This window comes from Triturus cristatus, chromosome 9 (genome assembly GCF_964204655.1).
Source record: "Triturus cristatus chromosome 9, aTriCri1.1, whole genome shotgun sequence".
Taxonomy (NCBI): domain Eukaryota; kingdom Metazoa; phylum Chordata; class Amphibia; order Caudata; family Salamandridae; genus Triturus; species Triturus cristatus.
Genome location: NC_140592.1, coordinates 995,811,821 through 995,834,939, shown reverse-complemented (window position 1 = coordinate 995,834,939; position 23,119 = coordinate 995,811,821). Strand labels below are relative to the sequence as shown.

Sequence of the window (23,119 nt, the reverse complement as noted above, 5' to 3'; positions counted from 1 at the left end):
GCGAAGAAAAAAGGATTGAGCTGGGCGCCCAGACAATTTTCGTGAACATTAGGTTTCTCTCACCCTTGACCCCCACCTCATCTGTAGACATCCCAGCCGTCCTATGATGGGTGACAAAAGATGCTCAGTGAATGAACCATGATTCCTGCAGCCAGCAGGAAGTGTGCCTTTTCATGAAAACACATTAAGCACCGGTCATTTACTGGCTCAGAAGGTAGGTGGGCAGAGCATTATCCATTGCCACACCTTGCTGACTCCAGTCAGCCATGCTTCAGTACTCTGCTAGAGGGGCAGTAAGCTTGACATAGACTAAGTGGCCACAAACGAGATGCAGTTTCCCTGGCCCAACCCAACCTGCTGATCTGCCACCACATGTGCAATGCACTATGTGAGAGGGCATTGTACACTGTGTGCATGCAGCCCTTTTGTGCTCAGAGCTGTGCATGTATCCTTGGGTACCTAATCTTTTGAGTTCACTCATCCTCATGCCCCCACACCATGTTTACACACGTCATCCCTGCTGTACGTTTATCACTTTGTTCTACACTGCCTTCCAATGCACACAACACTTAAAAGTTAAAAATCCTCAATGCACATAGATCCTTATACAAAGAGCGCTCATGCTTGTATACACCTCTGCACAGTGTCTTCCACACGCACAGCTCCTTGTGAAGCCACACTTCTCTAGCACATTCCTCTAGTCTAAGAAAAAAGAATAATAACAAATCTGTATTTACAGGCCCTGCTACCAAGCTTTGCACCTTGGGCACACAGTTATCCAGTGCACAAAGAGTAAACAATCTTTTGTGTTGTGTATCCAGACCTCATGTTTACACAATTCTTTAAGCTTATATCTCCTGCTCACATATTTGTCTTTTGCAAGCAGCAACCCCTGTGCGGCCCAAATGAACACCCTATTAACACACATACGCCTCTTGTGCGCATATATACACTTTGCTAGGAGTATAAGTGTGCACTTGTTGGCTTTTGGCCATATTCCTTCTGTGAACTCCAACTACCTCAGCACATCGTCCCTATTTCTTACTTTGCAGCTGTTGCCTGCCTTCATGGGTGCCCATCAGCTCAGACTGGTTCAACTGCATTACTTCCACTGAATATACTTTACACCTGAGCGCTTACATAGAATTAAGTCATCCATCTCCCCCTTTCTACTAGATACAAATCCTCACGAGGCGCTCTTTTCCACATGATCTGGGACTGCTCCCTCATCCAGCCATACTGAAGACGGGTTCAACGTGAAATGACGACGATACTAGTCTTCCCGTAGATAGGTCACCCAAAACGATCCTTCTGGGTATGACTGACGGTGGAACACGCTCAGCGAACGCTTATCAGATTGATAGCCAAACGTGATATTGCGAAACACTGGGGTGACCAGCAACCCCTCACTCTAAGGGAAAGGCGTACTGGTATGGTCGGTGCTGGTACCATCCACAAAATGTTTTCTCTCTCTAACCTGCATCTTTCTTTTTTGGGTATTGGACTTATACTGTGTGTAATGCCTTTTTGTTTTTTTCTGTTTTTATAAATCAATAAGAAAAAGTATAGAAAAGAAAAGTGTGCCCGTCAGCCATGTAGAGTACCATCTCATGACAGTGATGAACAGAGCAGGTTCAGGGTTCATGATTTGGGATTTCAGCACTATCTATTCCACAAATCGAGTTTAGAGTTCATAGGCCCTGGCACTGCACCCCAACCAGAATGTACTGTATAAAATGGAGCAGTGTGCATCTTCTATACATAAGGGGTCCCACAGTAGGATGGCATTTTTTGTGTTTTGCTGGGCCACACTCTAAGCCCTTGCAAAACTAATGTGCCAGCTTGAGATAGTTACAAATGCAACACAGATGCACAGTAAAGAGTGATTTGCAGCCATGTCCACCAACCCCCGTTTTAAATGGTAGATGGGTGTGCCCACTGTCACCTCTCCAACCCCGATTATAACAATCTGAATTAAATTCCTTTGCTTAACCATCACATTTCGATAAACTCTACATAATGATGGTGAGCTACACATTATGCAACAGTGTGCCATGTGCTCCAATACCCCATTATAGTTTATCGGTTAAACGTTACGTCCAGGTTCTTTTTGGGGCGTTTTCAATGCAGGACACTGACCCCTGACTGTTTTCTTTAGGATTCACTTGGCTAACAGGCATAACATGGCTTTAAATAAGACCGGCTCACAGTGGAGGCTTCAGCAGGGTTTACAGGACATAGGACCGGGGGGAGAGGAGAGAGTGCCAAGGGTCTGGGGTCGAAGGGGTCAGTAGGGAGAGGACTCTTGGGGAAAGAAAATAAGCCCAGGTACATTTTTATTTATGCCGGGCTAGTCTCGCATACTTTCAGGAATTTCGCATTGAAATTTCATTCCGGGAAAGATCAAATCACAGCAGCATGGAAATAATGCAAACGAATCAAACAAGGGTGGCTGTTCGAGTCATATGCAGTTTTGCTGTCTGTTTTTCTAGCACAAATTGCATCAACAATGGATGCACGGACGCATTTTTGGCAAAAAAAAAATACTCAGTCGGCATTTCATATAACAAGGCATAATTTGCGCATTTCATGTAATTTTTGCCAAAGGAAATGATGCTAGTTTCACCCAGGGTTAAAGGAAATCCATTTCAAAGACAGTTCACGCTCTACATTGTTCATCAATATAGGGAAAGGTGCCTATTATTTTTAATAAAGTCCAGATGGGTGCATGTCTACAGTTTCCATACCTCGCATATTTCTGCTCAGTGGGTCTTTGGGGATTGCTGTTATCCCATCCCATGTCTCAATTTTTAAAAGACTGTGTCCATGCCTACAGAGTGTCGGCGCACAAGTCACACGCATTGTTTAATATCTATGAGACTGTCTATCCACTTAAAGCAGGCATGTGATCGAGGAGGCCTGCATCTTAAGGGTTAGGCCAGGGAAAGACCTATGCAGGCCGAGGTGTGCGAACGTCCACAAGGAGGAGAGACCTCTCCGATTGTGATGGGTCTGTGAGACCAAGAGGAGGAATAGGCGAAAGAGCAGAGGGAGGCCCGGAGCACTGAGCGAAGGCCAGCGATGGGCGAGAAGAGGGGGACAGAGGTTTTCCAGATTTCTTTCTCAAAATTGGCATACTCTTATTTATTTTGTATAACCTGAAAATTCATATCTCTTTAATGTGCCACGTAAATGAAGCCACACTGGTGAAATAAGAAGGATAACATTAAATATGCATTTTTGGACATGCAAGGGGAAACAATACTGTTCTGACCTACAGCTTTCCTGCATCATCATTACACATAATTGCACACCATAGTGAGAAAATATTGATCTCATTAAAGGTTTGCCCCTGAGCCCGACTCCATCTTCCACCCCCTGGCCTGCGGCTTAATCTGGTGATACGTGCGCTTAATTTTCCCATTTGAAGCTTTGTGTCCAGGTAACGGCCCAAGTCAACAATGCCCTTTGTTGTCCAAACATGAAGCCTTCTGAAGAGGCTATCCTCCCAAGATGAAGTCTGGAACCCCAAGGAGTGCGGGCCGTTATGCTCCTTCATAGATATTTTTCCAACTCGAACAACAATGGAATCAGACACACTTGTTGAGATCTGCATACAGATGAGGCCTTTAAGGCATGCAGCTGCAGGCTCGCACGTCTGGTGGAGTGGGTGGAGCAAACCCAAACCCCCCCCACCCGCCCCTCCCCACGCCGACCACCGACGGAGGGAAAACTAAGGACAACAAAATGATCGCACAACAAGGATTTGATTGGAACTAATTACAGCTCTTTGAGCAGCAAAATAATGCATTTGTTTAGGGGCGTAAAACTTTTTTCAGACATTGCTGTTTAGCCATTGTGCACATAAAGGTAACTTTGGTGCCAGCAGGCATTTATCGCTCCTCAGACAGACCTCTCACACCAATTATCTGCTTTCTATTCAACTTCTGGTAAATGGCGCCATTCAAAAGCCGAGAGCCTGCCAATCCTAAATGTATTCAGGGCGGTTACAGCGTAGTAGACCGTATTGTGTAGTTAAGGCTCGAAACGTCAGGTAAAGTAAAATATATCATCCAAAAGATAAATTCCATTGACCAACTGTACTATTAGAGGCCAGGAAATCGAGACGGCAGTGAGAGTTATCCACAATCTCCTGAGTTCCACGTTTACATCTGGCCACCGTAGAGGCGATGAAAGCAACTCGGAGGGTACTCCCGTGAACGGCGTGTTGTTGGCTAGGCCATTGTTGAAGCATTGTTAGAAATAAAGAAGAGTAAAAAAAGAACACCTGTGACTACGTTTATTATGAACTGTACTTGATATTGTGGACAATTATTGCTCAGGATAAACCCCTTTTTTTGTGCACACCCGTGTAGACTCGGTCTGCATTTCTGGTAACTGGTGGATGGCCATTACGCATATCCTTGGAGCAACCTGATATACTGAATACTACCTTTCATAACACTGCGCATTTGGTATCCAACCATCCTTGGTCTATTGTACAATCCTAAACGTATTCGGACTCCGATTTCATCTACGTCACCAGCCTTCAGGAAATATGCAACCATTTTCTGGAGTTCTGATTCTGATCTATTTATCAGGAGCCGATCTGCGCCCAATTCACGAAACACACATGAACCCATTCCGCGTAGTTGTGAAATTTGACAGTTATCTAGAAAAAATGTTTTACAAGGCGACACCAGACACCCGACTTCCTAAACCAGCATGTAATGTCACACTGAGGTTCTTCATCAGTGACAAGCAGCGAAGCCCTCGTGCAAATGATGTCCCCTGTGATATTCCGAAAATACAAGCTTTCCTATAAGAGAAGTAATTCGGAATAATTAGAAAGGAGAGCCATCAAAAGTAGATGGTTAACTGCTCCAAGTTCTAGGTGCCCATGTTCAAAGAATATTGCTGGGAATATAATATTACCTGATCAAGCAATCTGTGGATAGCAACATAGGGTGACCAGGCGTCCCGGATTTGCCCGGACAGTCCCGGGTTTTCACCAACTGTCCTGGCAGATTTCGGCAATTTTGGCTCATGTACCGGTTTTTAGAGGGGGTCGACTGAAACCAGTGAGAGTCACTTATTGGGTGTTCTAAAGTATTGCTAGTTAGCAGCTCTTATAAGTAAGCAATTTAATTAACAGGTATGATGCTCGTTTTAGAAATTACATTTTATTTATTTTCTTAGTGCTTCTTCTGTGATCCTATGCTGATAAGAGTTGTCATTCTGCCAGCACCGTTGATGTGGAATTGTAGTCCTTCTTCTATTTTTGCAAAATGTCCCAGATTTTGGTTCTCAAGATCTGGTCACCCTATACCAAGAACACGTTTACAGCCACAACTTTCGATGGAAAGCAGTAACCTGGCAGTGTTAAGGTAACCTACTCCACAGGGGCGTAACAAACACCCCCCGCAGCCCCCGTGGTGCAGGGGGACCCCCAGTCTTCGGTAGGTAAAGGGGGCCCCCTAAGCTCATCTGTAGAGAGCTGTGTGTGTCTTGCTCTTAAGCAGCTGCAGTGTGCAGCCTGCTCTGAGCTCCTCACGCTGACCCCGGGACTGAAGAGAAACAAAGTAACAACTAACATTGTTTCTCTTCAGTCAGAGCAACAAACCAGGCCCGGAAAAAGGATGGTGGTGGGGGCCCTCAGAGTGAGCATTCTTCGCAGGGCACAGCATTGAGGCAGCACAGAGCTGACAGGGGCAGGAGAAGGATTGCAGCTCCAGGAACAGGATCTGCTGGGACCATTGGAAGGTAAACAAGCATTTGCAATATATGGTTTTGCAATATATGTATTTGCATATATGCAAGTCATATATGGTTTGGATTGGAATTGTTAGTTGTGGAATGGTGTTGTGTGGATTGGATCTGTGTAGTGAAATAATGTGGCATCGTGTGCAGTATAAATAATTATGTGGCTAGTTATTGTGTGGTATTGAGTGTACTGGAATTATGTGGAGTGGGATTGTGTGTCATGGAGTGGGATGGTGTGTCTTGGAGAGAGATTATCTGGAATGGTATTTTGTGTTGTGGAGTGGTATGTAGTGGAGCTTACTTATGTGGTACGCTGTTAAATATTGTAGCATGATGTGGAATTATGTGGTGTAGATTGGATGCATGTGCTGTGTTGCGTAATTGTGTAGTTGATTTGAATTATGTAGTTTGTTGTTGACTTACGTGGTGTGGAATGGAAATGTGTAGAGTTGAATTTGTGTGACCTGGAAGTGTGCGCTGTTGAGTGAAAATTATGTTGAATGGTATTAGGAGGCATGGTGTGAAGTGTAGTTATGTGGAATGTTGCCAAGTGGCATAGACTGGATTTATGTGGAGTGTATTTATGCAATATGGAGAAGAGCATAATTATGTTGAGGTAAATTATGTGGTGCGGAGTGCTATTATGTGGAGTGTAATTATGTTGTGTGTTGAATTGTGAGGGGATGAATTGTGGAATTGTGTGATGTGTGGAATTATGTGGCATGGTGTGGTGTAGAATTGTGCGGAGTGGAATTATGCAGCATGTTGCAGAGTTTATTTTGTGGAGGGTAATTATGTGTTTTGGAGTGGAGTGTAAATGTGTTGTGTGAAGTATAATTATATAGATTGGAGTGGAATTATGTGTAGTTGAATTGTGTTGAGTGTAATTATGTGGTTTAGAGTGGTATTAGTTGTGTGGAATGTTATTATGTGATGTGGAATTATGTGGTATAGAGTGAAGTGGAAATATGTGTTTTAAATTTTTAGGATTGTAATTATGTGGTATGGAATGTTGTAGGGTTAAATTATTTATAGTTGAATTGTGTGGCATGTAATTATGAGATGTTGTATGTGGTAGACTTAGCATAGCTGCCAAGGTTTCAGATTGCGATGTGTGACATTTTCATAATGTCAGTGTAATTATGAGTGACATTTCAACGACTATGAGTGACACTTTCTCGTGAGCAAAATCAAGCAATGAAGAGGAGGGAAACATATAAATATTAGAAATACACCCATTTGAGCAACTAGAAACTCTAAGAAAGTCACTGAACTAAAGTGCGGTAACAGCAGGCTACTGAAAACTGAGCAGAGTCAGACTGTGTGAATGTCATGCATTATTACAGTTAAATTATAAAAACGTCACACTTACCAATCTGAAACCTTGGCATCTATGAGTGAATTGGTGTGAAAATGTGCTCTAATTGAGGTGTATTCCACTGCACCCTCATGGTGACCAGCCTGCCAGGTGTCTTTGCAAACTTGCAAGCGCCAAGCAGTTTTCCATCAGCTACATGTTAATGTAGCTCTACAAAATAAATACATAGGATGTTCTATGCAGAGGTTTGCCTGCGCCAGGTTACACTCCAGTACTTTCTTTAAAAGTGGCAGTTCATTCAAGGTCCAATCAGGCCTCCCATAATATCTGGTTACTCTGCGTAGAAATGCTGCAAAGTTTTTTTTAAATGCTAATCTGTGGTCAGATTAAACCTTCCAAAAAGAGCTGCTTTCATCTATGAGTAATCAGTCCGTTTCTGTGATGCTAAAATCACAGTAAGACCCGGCGACTTACCCTCTTGTGCTTCCTCAGTGATCTTCTGTCTGAGGTAGGGTGCAACTGGGATCTAACATGTTTTGAGACTATGTGGTCTAGACTGCCCTGGTCTGCAGTGTTTCATCCATTTAGCCAGGACTGTGAGGAGGGGAGATCCGAGCCTGGAGCATTATGTGCAGTGGTGCCTCTGATGCTCCCAGACTAGAGTTAGGCCACAGCTCCCTGCGCCACAGTGGGCACCTACACCCTCGGCGCATTCAGCTCGTCTGCGGAGCAAGGTCTGTAGGTGCATTAATACAACACCTGCTGGACGGAGGGGGACCTGAAGCCACTTGTGTGTGTGTGTGTGTAAATTGGGTCTCACGGGCCTACGACCAGCAGGCAGAAGCCCGAACTTGAGAATATGGATGAGGCAATATAGTAGACTGTTAAGAGCATGCCACTCAATGGACTCTAGTCAAAAGAGGAGCATTGAGGACCGCGGGAGGGCCACCAGGCGTTGGATGGCTGCGAGGTGACTGGCCACATTAACAGGTGGAACTACGAGAGATGACTGGAGGCGCTAACCCTCTGAGGAGCAATAATTCATGGCAGTAAGTAGAGGGGAGGTTATGTCTATGCACTCCGAGAGTGTATTGTGCGGTAACAATACAATGTCACTTGGGTACAGTAACGCTTTCGGAAACCATTGTCACTCATTTAGCAATTACTCAATGTAACACCTCTAATCAGTGCAGCTATACATCTATCTTGCATCTGAAGAAATCAACGCTCTGACACAGGTAAGAGTTACCAATACACCTAGGTCACAGGAGTTACGGGACCTTCACAATTAAGGTTTTAGTTTTTCATTCCGGTATGCCTGCTGCTGAAAGTAGCTATTACCGCCATGTGAAAGTTTAGAAGAAAACAAGTAGGAATCAGCCTGGAAACAGACTCCCCGCATGTTATTCCTTTAATACTTACTCATCGTTATTTCCGTTCCCCCAACAACAAAACAGCAATGAAATTGGGTACTACAGCACTGTGGTGTCATCGTGTTGGAATCTTAGATCCCGGCTCCTCCATGCAGAGTGGCCGTTTTTGCACATCGCTCCCCGTATGGAGGCGGAGGTTATCCAGGGTCACATCACCCACTCCAGAGCTCCAGTGCCCTTCTCAAGCTCCAAGCTCCCCTCAGGAACCAGTCCTTGCATATGTCGCACTCGAAACGGCTGACATCGTAGGGCTGCCGGTGCATGGCACGCGCTTGCAACAAATCCTCGCGAAATCTAACTTTATGGACATACTACGGAAATACTGCAAAATGTTGTCGGCATAGAAAAGGGACATCCATTACAGGAGTACGACACAGGCAGCTGTACTGCATGCCGAAATTTACTAGATCGCGTTTAGGAGACAGGGGAAGCACCAGGAAACAGACGGCAGCCACATGGAAATAATACTACACCAGCATTGATTAGCAGGACTGGTACCCGAGGAGGCGCGATGCCTGTTATGCGTGATTTAGTATGTCAGTGCGGTGATGCGGATCACCACACTTAAATGCGTTAGTCTAACGCCAGATGCATGGTACTTGGCAAGGCTGAATTAGGTGGCGTGGATTTGGACAAGCTGTGCATGCTGAGGCTTTTATGTTATGGGGTATAAAGTGGACGTTAGTCTATTTTTCTTTGTAAAAATAATATGGGCTGTTTCTTTACCTTCCGGTACATTTCTGAACAATTTGTTAAGCTAAATTGTATTGTTGCATTGTGTGCACATGCAGGGAAGAACAAGTGTCTGGCAGACATGCAGAAAATCATCCTATGTCTCAATATTAACATCCAGACTTCTAAGCAGTAATCCCAATCCTAGAATGAGTTACCGGTTTGCTTTACAACGACAGTTAGTAAAACAAGTAAGTGCTTTGCGAGTCTGTAAGTAGCAAAGGTTTTAAAGGGACTTGTTTTCGTGCAAGGTATTGCTTTTCCCACTTCACGGAAGGGATAAAAAACATCTCCAGATAATGTTAGGGTTGACAGGAAGGTGCGATAGCAGAATAGTGATACGTGTGGATCTGGTGAGGACTGCGGGCAGCAAGTGCTTGATACGCTATTTGCATAAGAAAATACTATATATTTTTTTTCGTTATCCTCCATTAGTTATTAGTAAGGAGGGGGGAATAGAAGCGTTCACCGACAGCATTCGGTTAGTCTTAGGGAGACAAAGAATGCTGTGGTCTTTGGTAGATGCCGCCCAGAACTCATAGGTATATGTATCAGGAGCTGCCATTGAAAGGAAGTGGAAATGCGCTTTAGATGTTGCCGGTATTGATGGCTACTGTGCGGTCGCAGACTTTGCTGGGCTGACAGTGGGTGGGGAAATGCTACGTTGCCACTATAGGTTTAATTACATGAATCGCACATTCTCTCTCGTGTTTGTCCTTGGGGTACTTGCTTACTGGTGCTACAAATGGGATCAGGTTTGCCTTTGACAGAAGGTATGGTTTAGTGGGGTACATAGTGTAAATTAATGTTGGCGTGAGGAAACAAAAATCTGACCCTTTGTACATTTAATATCATTGTGTGCCTCATGCAGAGGATGAAAAGTAGCAGGAACGCCTTTGATGCCATAGAGGCTAGCAGCAAAAACTGTTTTGGGGTGGTCAGTTGAAGAAATTGTTTAACATGTTTCAAACTACTACAGTGGCATTGGGGAGGGCAGCAGCTTTACTGGTAGGCAGTGGTTAGATGGGGACCGGCCATCAGTCTTTATGTCGGCGGTGGACAGGGGAGCAGTGGGTGGCGGTCACGGGTTCACAGTGACATTCGAGGGGTGGTTTTAAAGGCGGGCGGAAAAGCATAACTGCGGGTTTCGTAGGGGTGAGAGTAGAGTTATTGGATGCGTTGGTAACAGGCACAAAGGCAGTGGTCTGTGTTTGGAGGTGGTTAACTGAGCGGGCTTCGCTTGAAGGTGGGTCATCAAGTAGGAGGATGTGTTTGGTGATCCGGCTGGAGGCAGTGTTATGTAACTTTGATGGAGGGCGAAGCAACAGTATTTACTGATATATGTAAATTAGGTTTCAGAATTCTGTGCTCCACCACCGTATCACACCCTTAATAAGCTAGAAATTAGTCTATTTTCCAGTCTGTAACAGACACTTGAAGAGTGGGTGGAGCGACTATCCAGAGGTCACCCTAGAGGATAGGACTGGCATATGGATGCAGGCTTAAGGTACTGAGGGAGAGGGCGAAAAGCCAAGCCAACTGTAGCTGGACACTTAATGAAGGAGGACAGTTCGAGGACACTTGTGAAGGACGGAGCACAATTTGTGGAATGATTCTCCAGGTGGAGTTGTGGGGGTAGGAAGATGGGAAAAGAGTGCCAATGGAATGAGAGAAACCTCATTTAGTGAAGGCAGCGAAAGGAGTGCAGCGCAACAAGGAGATTTGGGCAAAGGGACTTCATGATGAGCAAAAGAAGGGCACCTGAAGGGAATCAAAAGAAGAACAACAATTGGAGTATGTGGAGAGCTGCCAAACAACACATGTGAAAAATGGTCAAACAACATGCATGTAAGATGTGGCAGAAGGAGGTGCAAAAGGACACACAATGAAGTTCACTGCCAAAAGTACAGTATGCTGGGTGGGCAGGTACCAAGTAAGGATAAGAGAATCAGCACTCTAGTAAGACATTTCCGATGTGATGGGTGAGCAACTCAAGTGAGCTGGAGGACAAAACAACATGCTGCAACATGTAACAAGGTACAAGTCATATGAAAATGACTGAATAATGCATCTCATACCAACATACAACAAAGAGCAGGATGTGGCCTCGATTTTCCAGAATGTTAGGTTGTGAACTCATGTTCTGTGAGAACCCTCAAGTCTGACAGCTTTAGTCATGATCACTGTGCATCTTTTTTATTGTTATTGACATTAACCATATAGTGCCATCTTTCTACATAATGCCGTCCAACTATCTTTAAAATATGAACGGTATAATACTGATCAACAATCCAAGAAATATTAACTGGAAATACATTTTGCTGTAGGATCAAATAATATCCAAACAGAACCGTCATGGTATGCCTCCAAAGTTCGGAAATTAGGAGCTCGTATGTGATGTTAACAGTGAAACACATAGGAGGTTTTTTTAAAGAAGTCGACCAGCCAAGTGTGTATGACTGAAAACAGTCAACTCGGTCCAATAATCCACTATGAACTGGATCAAACAAAAAAGGGGTTAAAAAAAACGAATGTCTCTCAATATAAAACTTCTCTGGCAAAGAAAAAAAAGTTGGGGAACATGGGTACCGACTAGTGCTTCCTGGAGCAGTATCAAGGGGTAGCTTAGGGAGTTGAGAGCTGTGCATTTTTAAATAAAGTACTGCTCAAGAAAGTGCATTAATTTGCTTATCTCCATTCAACTGAGATTCACATTTAAACACAAAAAAATCACATACATGAGTGATCCTTGGCTCTGGGCCAGTGTTTTTGTGCATCCTGCACTTCATATGCAGAACTTAAATGACCAGGGAAAATGAAAGATTGTAGTGGCCAGGAGCAAAGAGCTCAATGTACTGGGAACAACAATCTGCGAAAGATTCTAGCTTGAAGTATGGTAGCTGCATAAACCATGAAAATCACCATTAAATCCTCCTTGAGAAAACTGTTACAATACATCAGCTCCACCTTAAATATGTCCTTCCGAGTAAGAGGTACAATTCTACTTGGCAGGCCGAGACCTCAGACCTAAGCCTGCCCCTTAACAGGAAAGAAACTGTCTTGCTGGAGTTGCATGTCTCTCGACACAAAGAGTCAAGGGTTAACAAACGCAGAGCATGTGGTGCGAGCGCACCGACTCAAACACAACATTCTGTGTTGAAGAATAAAAGCACCACTGAATTCTGGTTCCTATAAAATACGCCTGATCCAATGCGGTCCAACTCATTTCCAGCGGGTGTGCTGCAGTTCCGCAGGCTATGTACAGCAGTCAGTAACAAACATAATAAGTTCGGAATTATACACAAATGTTGAATTCGTACAATGTTAAAAGGAGAAGTACATCTGCAGTAAAACCACACACTTCCTTCACAACTACATTTGACTTTCGCTGCAAGTCTGCTAGCAATACACATTGTGGGTAGAACATTTTTTTTTAAGTTAAAAAATCCTCAAGTTCCTCTATAGTTCACTCTGTAAGTAAGAGCTTGTGGGTGAGAAAAAAGGGGGAGGGTTTAGAGCCTTTAAGGGCGTCTAGTAATAAAAAAAATAACTACTTCCTACCCAGCTTTCCACTCTAATGAAGTGTTGCGTCTTTGCATTGGGGGGAATAGTCTAGTAATGGCACTGCACCTGCAAGCTGGGATGTCCACGAGAAACCACTGAATAGTGTTACCAAGAGGCAAAAGCAATTGTGAGCGACATTTGTGGGCAAAAATATTGCACACTGGACTATACTGCCACTGGTAAATAAACAATGTAATACTAATTCTGTGCATTAAACAAAAAAAAATACCATTTTGCCAGAAATTAGGGAGTGTATCTTAAAAATTAGGACAACCTTCCAAAGTGGGCCCTATGCAAAATGGCACGGAGGACTTGGCCGCCACTAGGTTACCACAGATGTATTGCCAAGAAAAGTACAGCTCCGATCCTGGTGTTCATCAGAGGCATGGCAAAATTAAAACAAAAAATCCTGCTCAGAAAACTTACACCTGCCAGCCAAACTTTCCAAAACCATTCCCCCGTACATTTTTCTCTGATCTCTTTCAAAACTGCTTCCGCTTCAAAACGTTTTGGAGAACCAAAGAAGGGATGATGGTGGTGGCCAAGGTCATATCGAATACTCCTGCTTCACCCAGGTGCTGGCATTTTATAGTGAAAGAGATAATAAAAAAAATGCTTGTGATAAATCACTTACCTCTGGGTTAGCTCCATATATATTCAAGGAATTTTAAGAGTATGATTTAGTTGATGAAGCGATCATTCAGATCCCCTCACACAGCTATAGAGCAGAGCAACTCGTCATGGCAGACTCGAAGTTTGAATGTTGAATTCGAGGAAGTGAAGACGTTGCTCAACGTGCTCTGCAGACTCTTCCTGGCATTTCTCAATGGAGCCAAAGCGGTGACGAAACGCGACAACAAATGAAGTTGTTGTAGATTGCTTAAATTCGGAACAGGAAGTGACGAGTTTAGTTTGGAGCAGGGAGTGACGAGTTTAGCAGATAACCCCTGTGGATAAAGCTAACCACCAATGATTTAATAAGACCATTATCTAACTGTAAACATATGTACACATTAAAATATGCTTTGTAAATCAAATGTCGAAATGCCTACTGGCAACTGGAGATTGGCAGGTCTGAATATGTGAAACTGCGATAAGGAGGCTTGACATCCCAGGTGCAGTTCAAACTCGGCGTTTCAGTGAATAAATGTCAACCGCACTGCAAGATAACACAAAAAAACTGCAAATGCAACACGGTAAGCAGGCACAGGAAGCAACCACGAGAAGAATGCAAATCTACCGCGGACGTGCCCTAGGAGGAAAGTCTCCAAGGGGCAAAAACTAAGTGGAACTCACGCAGGCCAAATGGCGGAAGCGTGCACTTCCGGTATGTGGGTGAAAGATTTCATACTCCCATTGTACGTGAGCGCCTCTCTCGCTACCAAACAGGGCTTTAATATGATGAGCGGCATGCATTCAAGACAACATATATGGCATAATGGGCCATGCGAACATATAATGCTCTGGCTGAAATATGGCGTTTGTTTAGCGGAAATGTTTAGTCCAGCAAAGAAAGCATGGTTTTCATTGTTAGCAATGCACGGGCTCCTTCCTAAGGTCACTCAGTGTGTCAGACTAGATAATATTAGAAAGCCAACCAACTACGCGCTTGACAGAGTTGCAAACGTCGCCACTTTCATGCTCAAAGATTACTAACATGGTTCCATGACATTTGGGTACCCGGCTTTCGCCGGCCACCACTGCTGTATGAGAAACCATGAACTTGAACATTCCACCGTCTGTGCTGGTTGGGTCCCGTTTTAAACTTAACCCTATACATACAAGTGCACACAAGGCAACCTTCGCCTTCAGCGACTACTTGTCAAAGAGCCCATTCAAAATGAAGGTGCGCTAAAGTGCGCCTGGACCAATTGCATACAGGTCGGGTAAGGTGCTCGGCAGTGAAAATAAATCAGATGGGGTGACGTGCACTGTTGCTTTTACTAAAGCGGTTACGAAAAAGTTAAACACACAACGATTTAGTATAACATTTTTTAATCATTCCAAGCCCGGTTCTGGAATTCAAACGTTCATTTATATATTTCTGTCACAGTCTACTGCCCAGTGGCACATTTCACGGAGGTGTACTGCCACCTGCACGTGACGAAGAGGTACTGCATACAGGGGGACTGCGAAGTACGCTCAAAGCTGGTGGTTCTACCGCTTCTGAAAGCTATCAACTGCCCACAACGTAAAGGCCAGAATTGCATCACCTGCTGACAATGTCCATTTTTAACCAACGTAGGAATATCGTAACTCAATCATGGATAGCTCGCTCCTTACATTTGGCGTCATGATGACGCACTGTAAAATAATCTTGAGCGTATTTTAATTTTAGTGGCGCCGGTAAACACTTTATGAAATGGTAGTACATCATTTCTTGCCGGTTTTGAATGATATTCTGGATTACTATTAATTCCATAAATTGCTGTGTTTTATAATTTTTGTAATTTATGAACGATTGGTATATTTAATTGTGCTTTTATGGCTGTACAGCCGAAAAAAAGTTTTTGGGACTTGACTTGACTTTATTTTTTAACAATATCAGGTTTTTGCACCCGCTTGGTTCTGTGGAAGGCCGAGAAACTCTAGATGTCATTTTTAAGGAGGGGGTTCAGAAAGGCGAACAGACATAAGTGGAGGAGCCACGTGAAACGGGAAATTATTAACAATTGGTGCTTATGCATACTTATGGCAATACGAAGACAGAGCACAACACCAAAAGTAAAGTCTGACCAAAGAAAGTCAGTAGTGTTTTTTAATTATCATTGTGCAATATACGCAAACACATTAGCAAGAGCAATACAATGCTTGGTAATATCTTGTAATGTTGACACGTAGTTGTCGTAGGATAACAGACGACACGTGTTTCGTCGTGGATAGACTTTCTCAAGGCTTCAAGTTTAGATCACAGAATCCTGAAATCCAACAGGATGAAAGACCCAAACGACGTGCACCAGAAAGTAGTCAAAGGGCTCTCTTGTCCGTAGGTACGGAGACCTCTACAGGAGGTCAGGTAGACAGAGAAATGTATTTATATAACCGTCTTATTTTATTCAAAATCAGTGCATCAATCGCTTAGGAATCTGTATCTTATCTTGGGGCTTCCCCATCATTTCGATAAGACTGGACGTGGTTAGTACGATGACATCACCGTTATGATAGACGAATGACCAAACCCACGTTTAGGGTTCCCGTACTTGGTTTCCAACCCGTTCCAACATACGCATATGTGTAGAGTCCGTTTCCCATGGTAAGGTAGTATGTCACTTATGCATATCTATATCAAACACTTTCCACTCCATGCAAGGACTACGCCCACTCACTGCGGTAAGGGCACTGCACTTTCTTGGGCAGTAACACGTTTCAGCATGCTGCCCTTGCCCACACTACCTAGTAAATTTCGATCCCAGTCTATTAATATAAATGAAACTTCTCGTACTAATAGCCATAAAAGACAGTTTGTGAGGAAATGTTTTTTGTAGGGTCATCCTCACTTTTAGCTCCACTTTTTTACTATTAGGTAATAGTGTAATGACTCTCAGGGCTTTAAGTGGGATGAAAAAGCTCGGGGGGGGGGGGGTCTCTCAAAGGGCCATGGCCAATGTAAATAAGGGCGTGGCTTACAAACACTTAAGCTAAAAATCTGTGCTAAGCATACTGCGCCGCCCGACTTGTATTTTGCTGTTTCTGTCATTGCATCCACATATATGATACAACAAGTAACATCACACCTACAACAAGTCAGGACTATTGGTTTTGTCAACGGTTGATAGATGCATAAGATAAGCAGCAACTATGGCTTGTATAAAATATTGGAAAAGCTTCCACTTTAAGCCCTGGTGACACCACGACAATGTTGCTCCTCCTAAATTTCAAAAAGAGAAGGGAAATCCAGAGGGAAAATGACTCTCTTTAAAGGATTTCCCTTCCCCTACAACGCTCACCTGGCATGACGTCATGCCGTAACTTCTCCACCAGTGAGAAGTGAGCAGTTTGAGCATGCGCACATTAATGTGCCTGCCGTCACTAAAGTCCAGAAAAAAAACGACCGACCTGTGTCAGGGCACATAACAGAGCCCGATAGAGACCCATTTCGAGCCCCCCTTTAAAAAACTGCCAGTGCTCAGCACCAGTGAGACCCGGTCAACTTAAAGCCCTGATGACACTGGGATGCACACTGGGATGCACAGGGCACTGCTGACCACGCTTGAGTGCATGTGCTTTGACTCTTAACCCGTTTATCGCGGACGAAAATTTGAAGAGTGGGCGGGGCCGCGTCAGCCAATGGACATGCGCAGCACTACGGAGGTAGTGCTCGGGACAGCCATTGGCTGACAGAAGCAGCGAACAGGTTAAAAGTGTATGTTTAAGTGGCTTAAACCCACTTGGCATATGTTAACATATAAGTCCCAAGCATATGGTATCAGGGTTCCGAGGGCCTGTAAGCCAAAGCAAATAGGACCTGCCATTGCTCTTTTATTCGGATAGACAGGTTGCCCTCGGGGACAGAGAGGGAGAAACAATTTCCAAACCAGTTTACGCATGGGTGTGTAGCCTTCAGGTAGATGCACCTCTAGGTTGGGCTACCAAGCTCCACACAATGAGAGAGAGGTTCTGCCATCTCGGGAGAGGGCAGTATTTTGCATTCTGGCATAGCTAGATGTCACACTATGCAGGAAGTTGTCATCAGGCGGCAGGGGGACCTGGTAGACCAGTGGCTATTAGTCACTGCATCTGCAGAGGGCAAGCCCTGGGCATAAAAGTGGCACCAACACCTCAGATCACATCTGCACCGGAGAGAGGACTGAAGAAGGATTGCCCTGCTATTCCCTGGAACCAGCAGATACTGCCCCAAAGACTGGACTGCACCTGATATTCTTTGGGCTAACAAAGAGAGGGACTGTGCCTGTGGTAACCTGCCCAATAAAAAGTCATCCCAGAGCCCTAGACAAAAGTGATTCCAAGAGTCAGTTGACTGACTTCCTGTTACAGCACCAGGGTCCCAAAATATGAAGAAGCCCGTCTTGGCAAGTTGGTAGCCACAATCAATTGTACGCCACTGAGCACTGAAGCAAGCCAGGGAGACTGAATTGCGCCACTTAAAAGTTGTACACAAGTCTGCTGGACCCTGAGAGTCATCGGAGTACAGTTTAGTCACCCAAGACGGACCTAACCTCAGTTAAAGTGAACCACTGGTTTTACTGAAACCAGAGACCAATGGCAACTCGTTTTAGGCTTAAGTTCAACAGGACTTTGAAGGACATCGACCCATGTGGCCAAAGTCAAGCCATTGAATTTGGGGGATGGAGAGTTGGCGCTAGGAGGACTCCCCATCACAGGATCAGCATCCTCAGCATCTTTAGCCTCCTGTATCCCTTGCATCAGGACTACTCCTTTGACGTCTATGGAGGTTAGTCTAGAGAGCCTGGAGCTAGCCTGGAGACTTCAAGGTAACTGCCCTGCAAGACCTTATTGGCCCCTATGACTTGCTCCCTGCCACAGGCTATTGCCCAATGCGGGCCAGAGTAGTTGAACACAACATTACAAAAGTTTTGAAAAATTCTCCAAGTAACTGCTAACTGTAGTTGCCAATGCTTATTCACGATTTGTATGAAAAGCAGCAATTTATTATTTTCTTAGTAATGTATATCTCCAGAACCCTCCTGTGGATTTTGGTGTCTAAAAGTTCACAAAATAAGAGCTATTTTAAACCTCATGAATGCTCAGGACGGCTCCCGGCCGTCATGAGTCACGGCAGTCGTGTGCTCATGACCGCCGGGAGCTGTCCGACCGTTGCCGCTCCGCCCACGCGCGGCTAATTCCCCGCCTGTGCAGGCGAATTAATTAGTGGGCGGAGTTCGGATGGCCCCCGGCCGTCATGAGCACACGCCCACTGTGATTTCTGACAGCCGGGAGCCGTCCTGGGTACCTGAGCGCCACGCCCAGCCCCGCCCCCCCTCGGACCGCAGCGGAATTTGCCGCACGGCGAAGGGGTTAATAAATTGGTGTCAGGTTATGTTTGTGTATTATTGTTTCTTTCTTGTTCAACGGTTTTGGTACTTCTTGCTTTGCACTTGTTCCTTTGACAAAGCCTGACAGTTCAAAGCCACAGCTACCCAGGGATGAGCGAAGGTTTTACAAATTAACTGTACTAGACCAAGATAGGTTTGTGAGTTTATTACACGGTGAGGCAGGGCAGGCTCTAGGGCGGTGCGATCGGTGCCACCGCACTAGGCGCTGACTTGGGGTTGGGGCATCATTTTAACAAGTATATTCTCATTTAAAAGCACCTGCAGCCGCATTCCCGGCCTTCAGCAATTTTTATGCATCAATTAAAATGTCAAGATAACTCCCCTGATTAATCCTCTTCCTGAAAAGAGACCGGAGGTTTGTCCAGTGAAAGCTTTGACTCATCCTAAGGTAATACAGAGGGTTAAAATGCCTGCTGCTAAGAATGTGTACCATGCAGATAAGAAAGTGCATATGATGGAAAGAGGTCAGTGGGTTCCTGCTTCTGTAAGAGAGCTCCTTTTTCACTTGTTTATAAGTCAAAATCCTAATATAGAACATTGAGCTATTAACTGTCATCAAAGTGATACATGCAAACTGCAAGGTCTATGTTAGCGCTATATGTTATTGTCCAGTATTTCATTATCCTAATTTTGCCTTAAGGGTTCATTTGGGTAGAAAAAAAAATCTTATTATTAAAGAAAACCCCTAACAATGATTTTTTATTTTTTTTACAGAGATTTATATAGCGCGAACTTGACCAGAATCCAATCAGGCATCAGAGCGCTTTACATAGCACCAGTTACGTTACAGGAGGACACACATTCATTTTTTGTTAGGCACGGGGAGATTAAGTGATTTGCCGAGAATCACAGGATGTTCAGCATCATTGCCGAGACTCGGACCCAGCTCCCCAGGTCTGAGGTCGAGCGCCCTAGCCGTTAGGCCAACTCCTCTCCCCATGTTTTAAATTCTGAATTTGTGCTTTTCAAGAATAAGGACTCTTAAATGTCACTCCTACACTACACCTTGTAGTGCTGTCTGATGTAACATTTCCTACACACTGATTTACACACATACGATTGTCTCTGCAATTCGTGTGCGATGTAAAGTGCTCTGACAACTTACACTGGTATGAATGGTACTATAAAACTAAATGAATCTGAAGACAGTGGTTATGGAGACTTGAGGGGCACTGTTAAAGGGTGCTAGTGAGGGAATCCATATCAGAGGTGGTCATTGGGGGGCGGGGTGTCAACAAATATTTTCGTACAGGGCACCACTAGTGTTAAAGCAGGCCGGTTGCACAACCACACCATATAATACGCCACTTTCCTCAGAGTTCATGTACTCTTATCTAATTTATGAACAAATCAATAAATAGCTTTTAATTTATAAAATTACCAAACGTTCGAGTCAAGTCAAGTTAATTAAACAAGCAGCACTGCACCACCCACATTATTAAAATGGCCCGATGACTCCAAGCCACCAAGGTTGTAAAGCTTTAGTCCTGGGATTTTATTTCACAGAATAATGTATTTTGGTTGTTTTAGTCTTTGAGCCCTCTGAACGGCTGCATATGGACTACACCATTGCATTGCAAGTGTTTGTAAAAGAAAAGCTCAGGATGGGACAGTTATGTCTTTTTTCATTACTAATAGAAGTATTAACGTTTGTTGTTTGAGGGAGGGAGGAACACTGTAGGGGTGACACTTGAATGTTTGAAGTCAAACATGAAAACACCATATGGCCAAATCGCATGCCCATGGACAATCACTTTTTGAGGTTATTCCACTGCTCTCTTCAGCAAGATAGGAAGTGATAAGACGCAATGTAAAAGCTGTGCGTAAGTTTGTGGTTAAAAAAATGGATATGATCTGTGGAAGGGGAAGCAATACCCAGTACCATGGTATAGTCGCCAAAATGCAATAAGGTGGTAAATGTATAGCTTTTCGGAGTGAGCTGTTGGGTGTTTCAATTTTAGGTCTCCTTTAACAAACTGTTTGATCCTGGAAAAATCACACTCTCCCTGTGTCTCTCTCCACCAATCCAACAACACGGCTTCTCTTTGAAATTGGCCAAATAGAAGAAATACATGCAAAAAGGCGTGTTCCCTGTACATGCCCTGGTCCACCAGAGATTTCATTCATACATTCAGTGGTGGCTAAGTGGAGGTGGCGCTGCGTTTGCAGCTCTATAGCGGAATATATCCCTTAGGTTGTGTTGTGCACAGCACCCCCCTCTTGTGCTGCAGCCACTTACTTCAGCCACAGACAGGCACACATCATATCGTTTATAAAGCACGGAATGAGTAAGAAGCCCTCGGTGTCAGCAGCAGGACAGGATCCAGTAAGCGGATCAGACCAGCAAAATGCAGAAGAGTTGGCTACCCTAGTGGTACTTTGTTGTCGGGAAGTCATGGATTGGGTAGAGAGTAAAGGACGGGGGTCATGTGGGTCACGTCCCCCAGACCCTGCTCTAAAAGATACCACTATGTGTGTATGCTGAAAAATACCAGTTTGCTAAAATTATACTTAAAACAGGCCATAACCGAAACATGTAAGCACTATACGAGTGAGAAGTTCCAACAAGTTCAACAAATGTATTTCATGTTTTAAAAGCAGTCTGATTTCAGCTAGGCTCAATCGTTTTGGCCCAACGACCTCAAATAAAATACAGTATGAAATGATTTCACTGGAAAGAGCAGTGCAACTTTTGAATGTCTCGGGTGGCCTCAGGAGGACAATTCCAAAGAAAATAGAACATCTGCGGCTCAGAGAATTTCAGTCCAAGAAGTACAGCACAGAGCATAATTATATCACGTCTCAAGCACAAGAGTCAAGTGATTTGTCACTTACGTTCTTTAATTGAATTTCAGCACATCTGCTCTACAGAAATAAGTGTGATCCTTGCTACTCTCACTTCTCTCCTAAATTTGACATCCTAACCCTGCCACAAGTGAGACCATTTTCTCTTTTGGCATTCCTTACAACATCTGACGCTCGACAAAGATGCAAACTGTGTTTTGTAGAATCAGTTCATGGATTTTAAAAAAAGACTGAGCCTCTAAAGAGATGCGGGATTACCAAATGTACATCTTCTCAATTAAAAGATGCCCAAAAAAGCGATCTTGTCAACTAGCAGGAAAAAACAACACCTTAATTTGGAGTCGCCAGTCTCAGTGTAATGATGAATGTCCTTGCATGGCAAGTATAGCTGATCAACTTTCTTCTGGCCATCCTTGCGATTTTCCGCTCCGGAAACTCTACAATCTGAGTCCTCTGGAGATGCTCCATATGACATGGCTTATGTTCTACAAACCAGGCACAAGGGTCTGCTGACCAACAGGTGAATTCAAAGTGTACACTCTATTCATAATAGAGAGATACCCAGTTATGGAAGAAAGGCAGTTGGCAGCCAATTGTAGAGCAGGAGCACACACAATTGTACCTGTACCACTGGTACATAGATAGCCTACTGGACCCAGAAAGTAAAATCCAACCAGCCCACCATGACCACCCTTTCTGGCCATTGACTAGCCCCCCTACTCATTCAGGCTGGGAGAAGGAGAAGGAAACGGAGAGATCGTTGTGTAACTGGGAGACAATGTGCTATATGAATCTCGCCCTATGGAGAACACAGCAAGTGCTGCATGAAATGGCGATCCCTTCAGGATGTCACTGTCCTCCATGTGGCTGGCACAATCAGCATGCCGCTTCCTCTACAAACTAGTCCCTGTAGATGAATGGGACCCGGGGGGACCGCGGCGCGAGCCGGGTGTCCCCCTGGGAAGGTTCGCGCGATGGTACAGACCACGCAGCAAATCACGTGTTAGGTAGGGGGCGGGGCTTAGGTTTTTCACCGTTGGGAAGGCGTTTAGGCGGGAAACGATCGCTGAGGCAGGGAGACGGTCGTTTTTTGTGCCGTTTTTTGCCTCATTATTTATTTAATTGGTATTTAACTAAAGTAGCTGGTCATGGCTGACGACCCAGCTGTTCAGAATGCGCTCCGTGTTCTGTATGAGGCAGGCCGGGTGGACTTACTGGCCCCTGGTGTTCCTGACTTAATGTCTTCAGCTGTGAGGCGCCCGAAGAGATTGGCGGCGAAAGGTGTGAGCGACGCAGTGGCAGCTTGTCTTCCTGCCAAAGGACGTGTGCAGGAGATGGCCACCAGAGGTGAACTCGCCCCTTTTTCAGCTAAGGATCCACGCGGCAGGCCTGCTCGTTTGAGCTCCCATTCCCGGCTCCTGACAGCGCGCTGCGCCTCTGCACCAGCAGTCACGGTGAGGGAGTCTGGG

At 44.6% G+C, this 23,119-nt stretch overlaps 1 protein-coding gene across 2 annotated transcripts in view; it reads right to left on the bottom strand.

The window, feature by feature from the left end:
* CEP128 (centrosomal protein 128) overlaps nucleotides 1–23,119 on the bottom strand; it is an 860,263-nt gene that overhangs the window by 799,175 nt on the left and 37,969 nt on the right. The window contains exon 1 of one of the 2 annotated variants that reach the window (XM_085626612.1): nucleotides 13,445–14,133. The exons of the other annotated variant lie outside the window; for it this stretch is intronic. The gene's annotated coding sequence lies outside the window, so the exon portion shown is untranslated. Of the gene's footprint in view, nucleotides 1–13,444; nucleotides 14,134–23,119 lie in introns of those variants that run through there. 2 annotated transcript variants of the gene reach the window in all.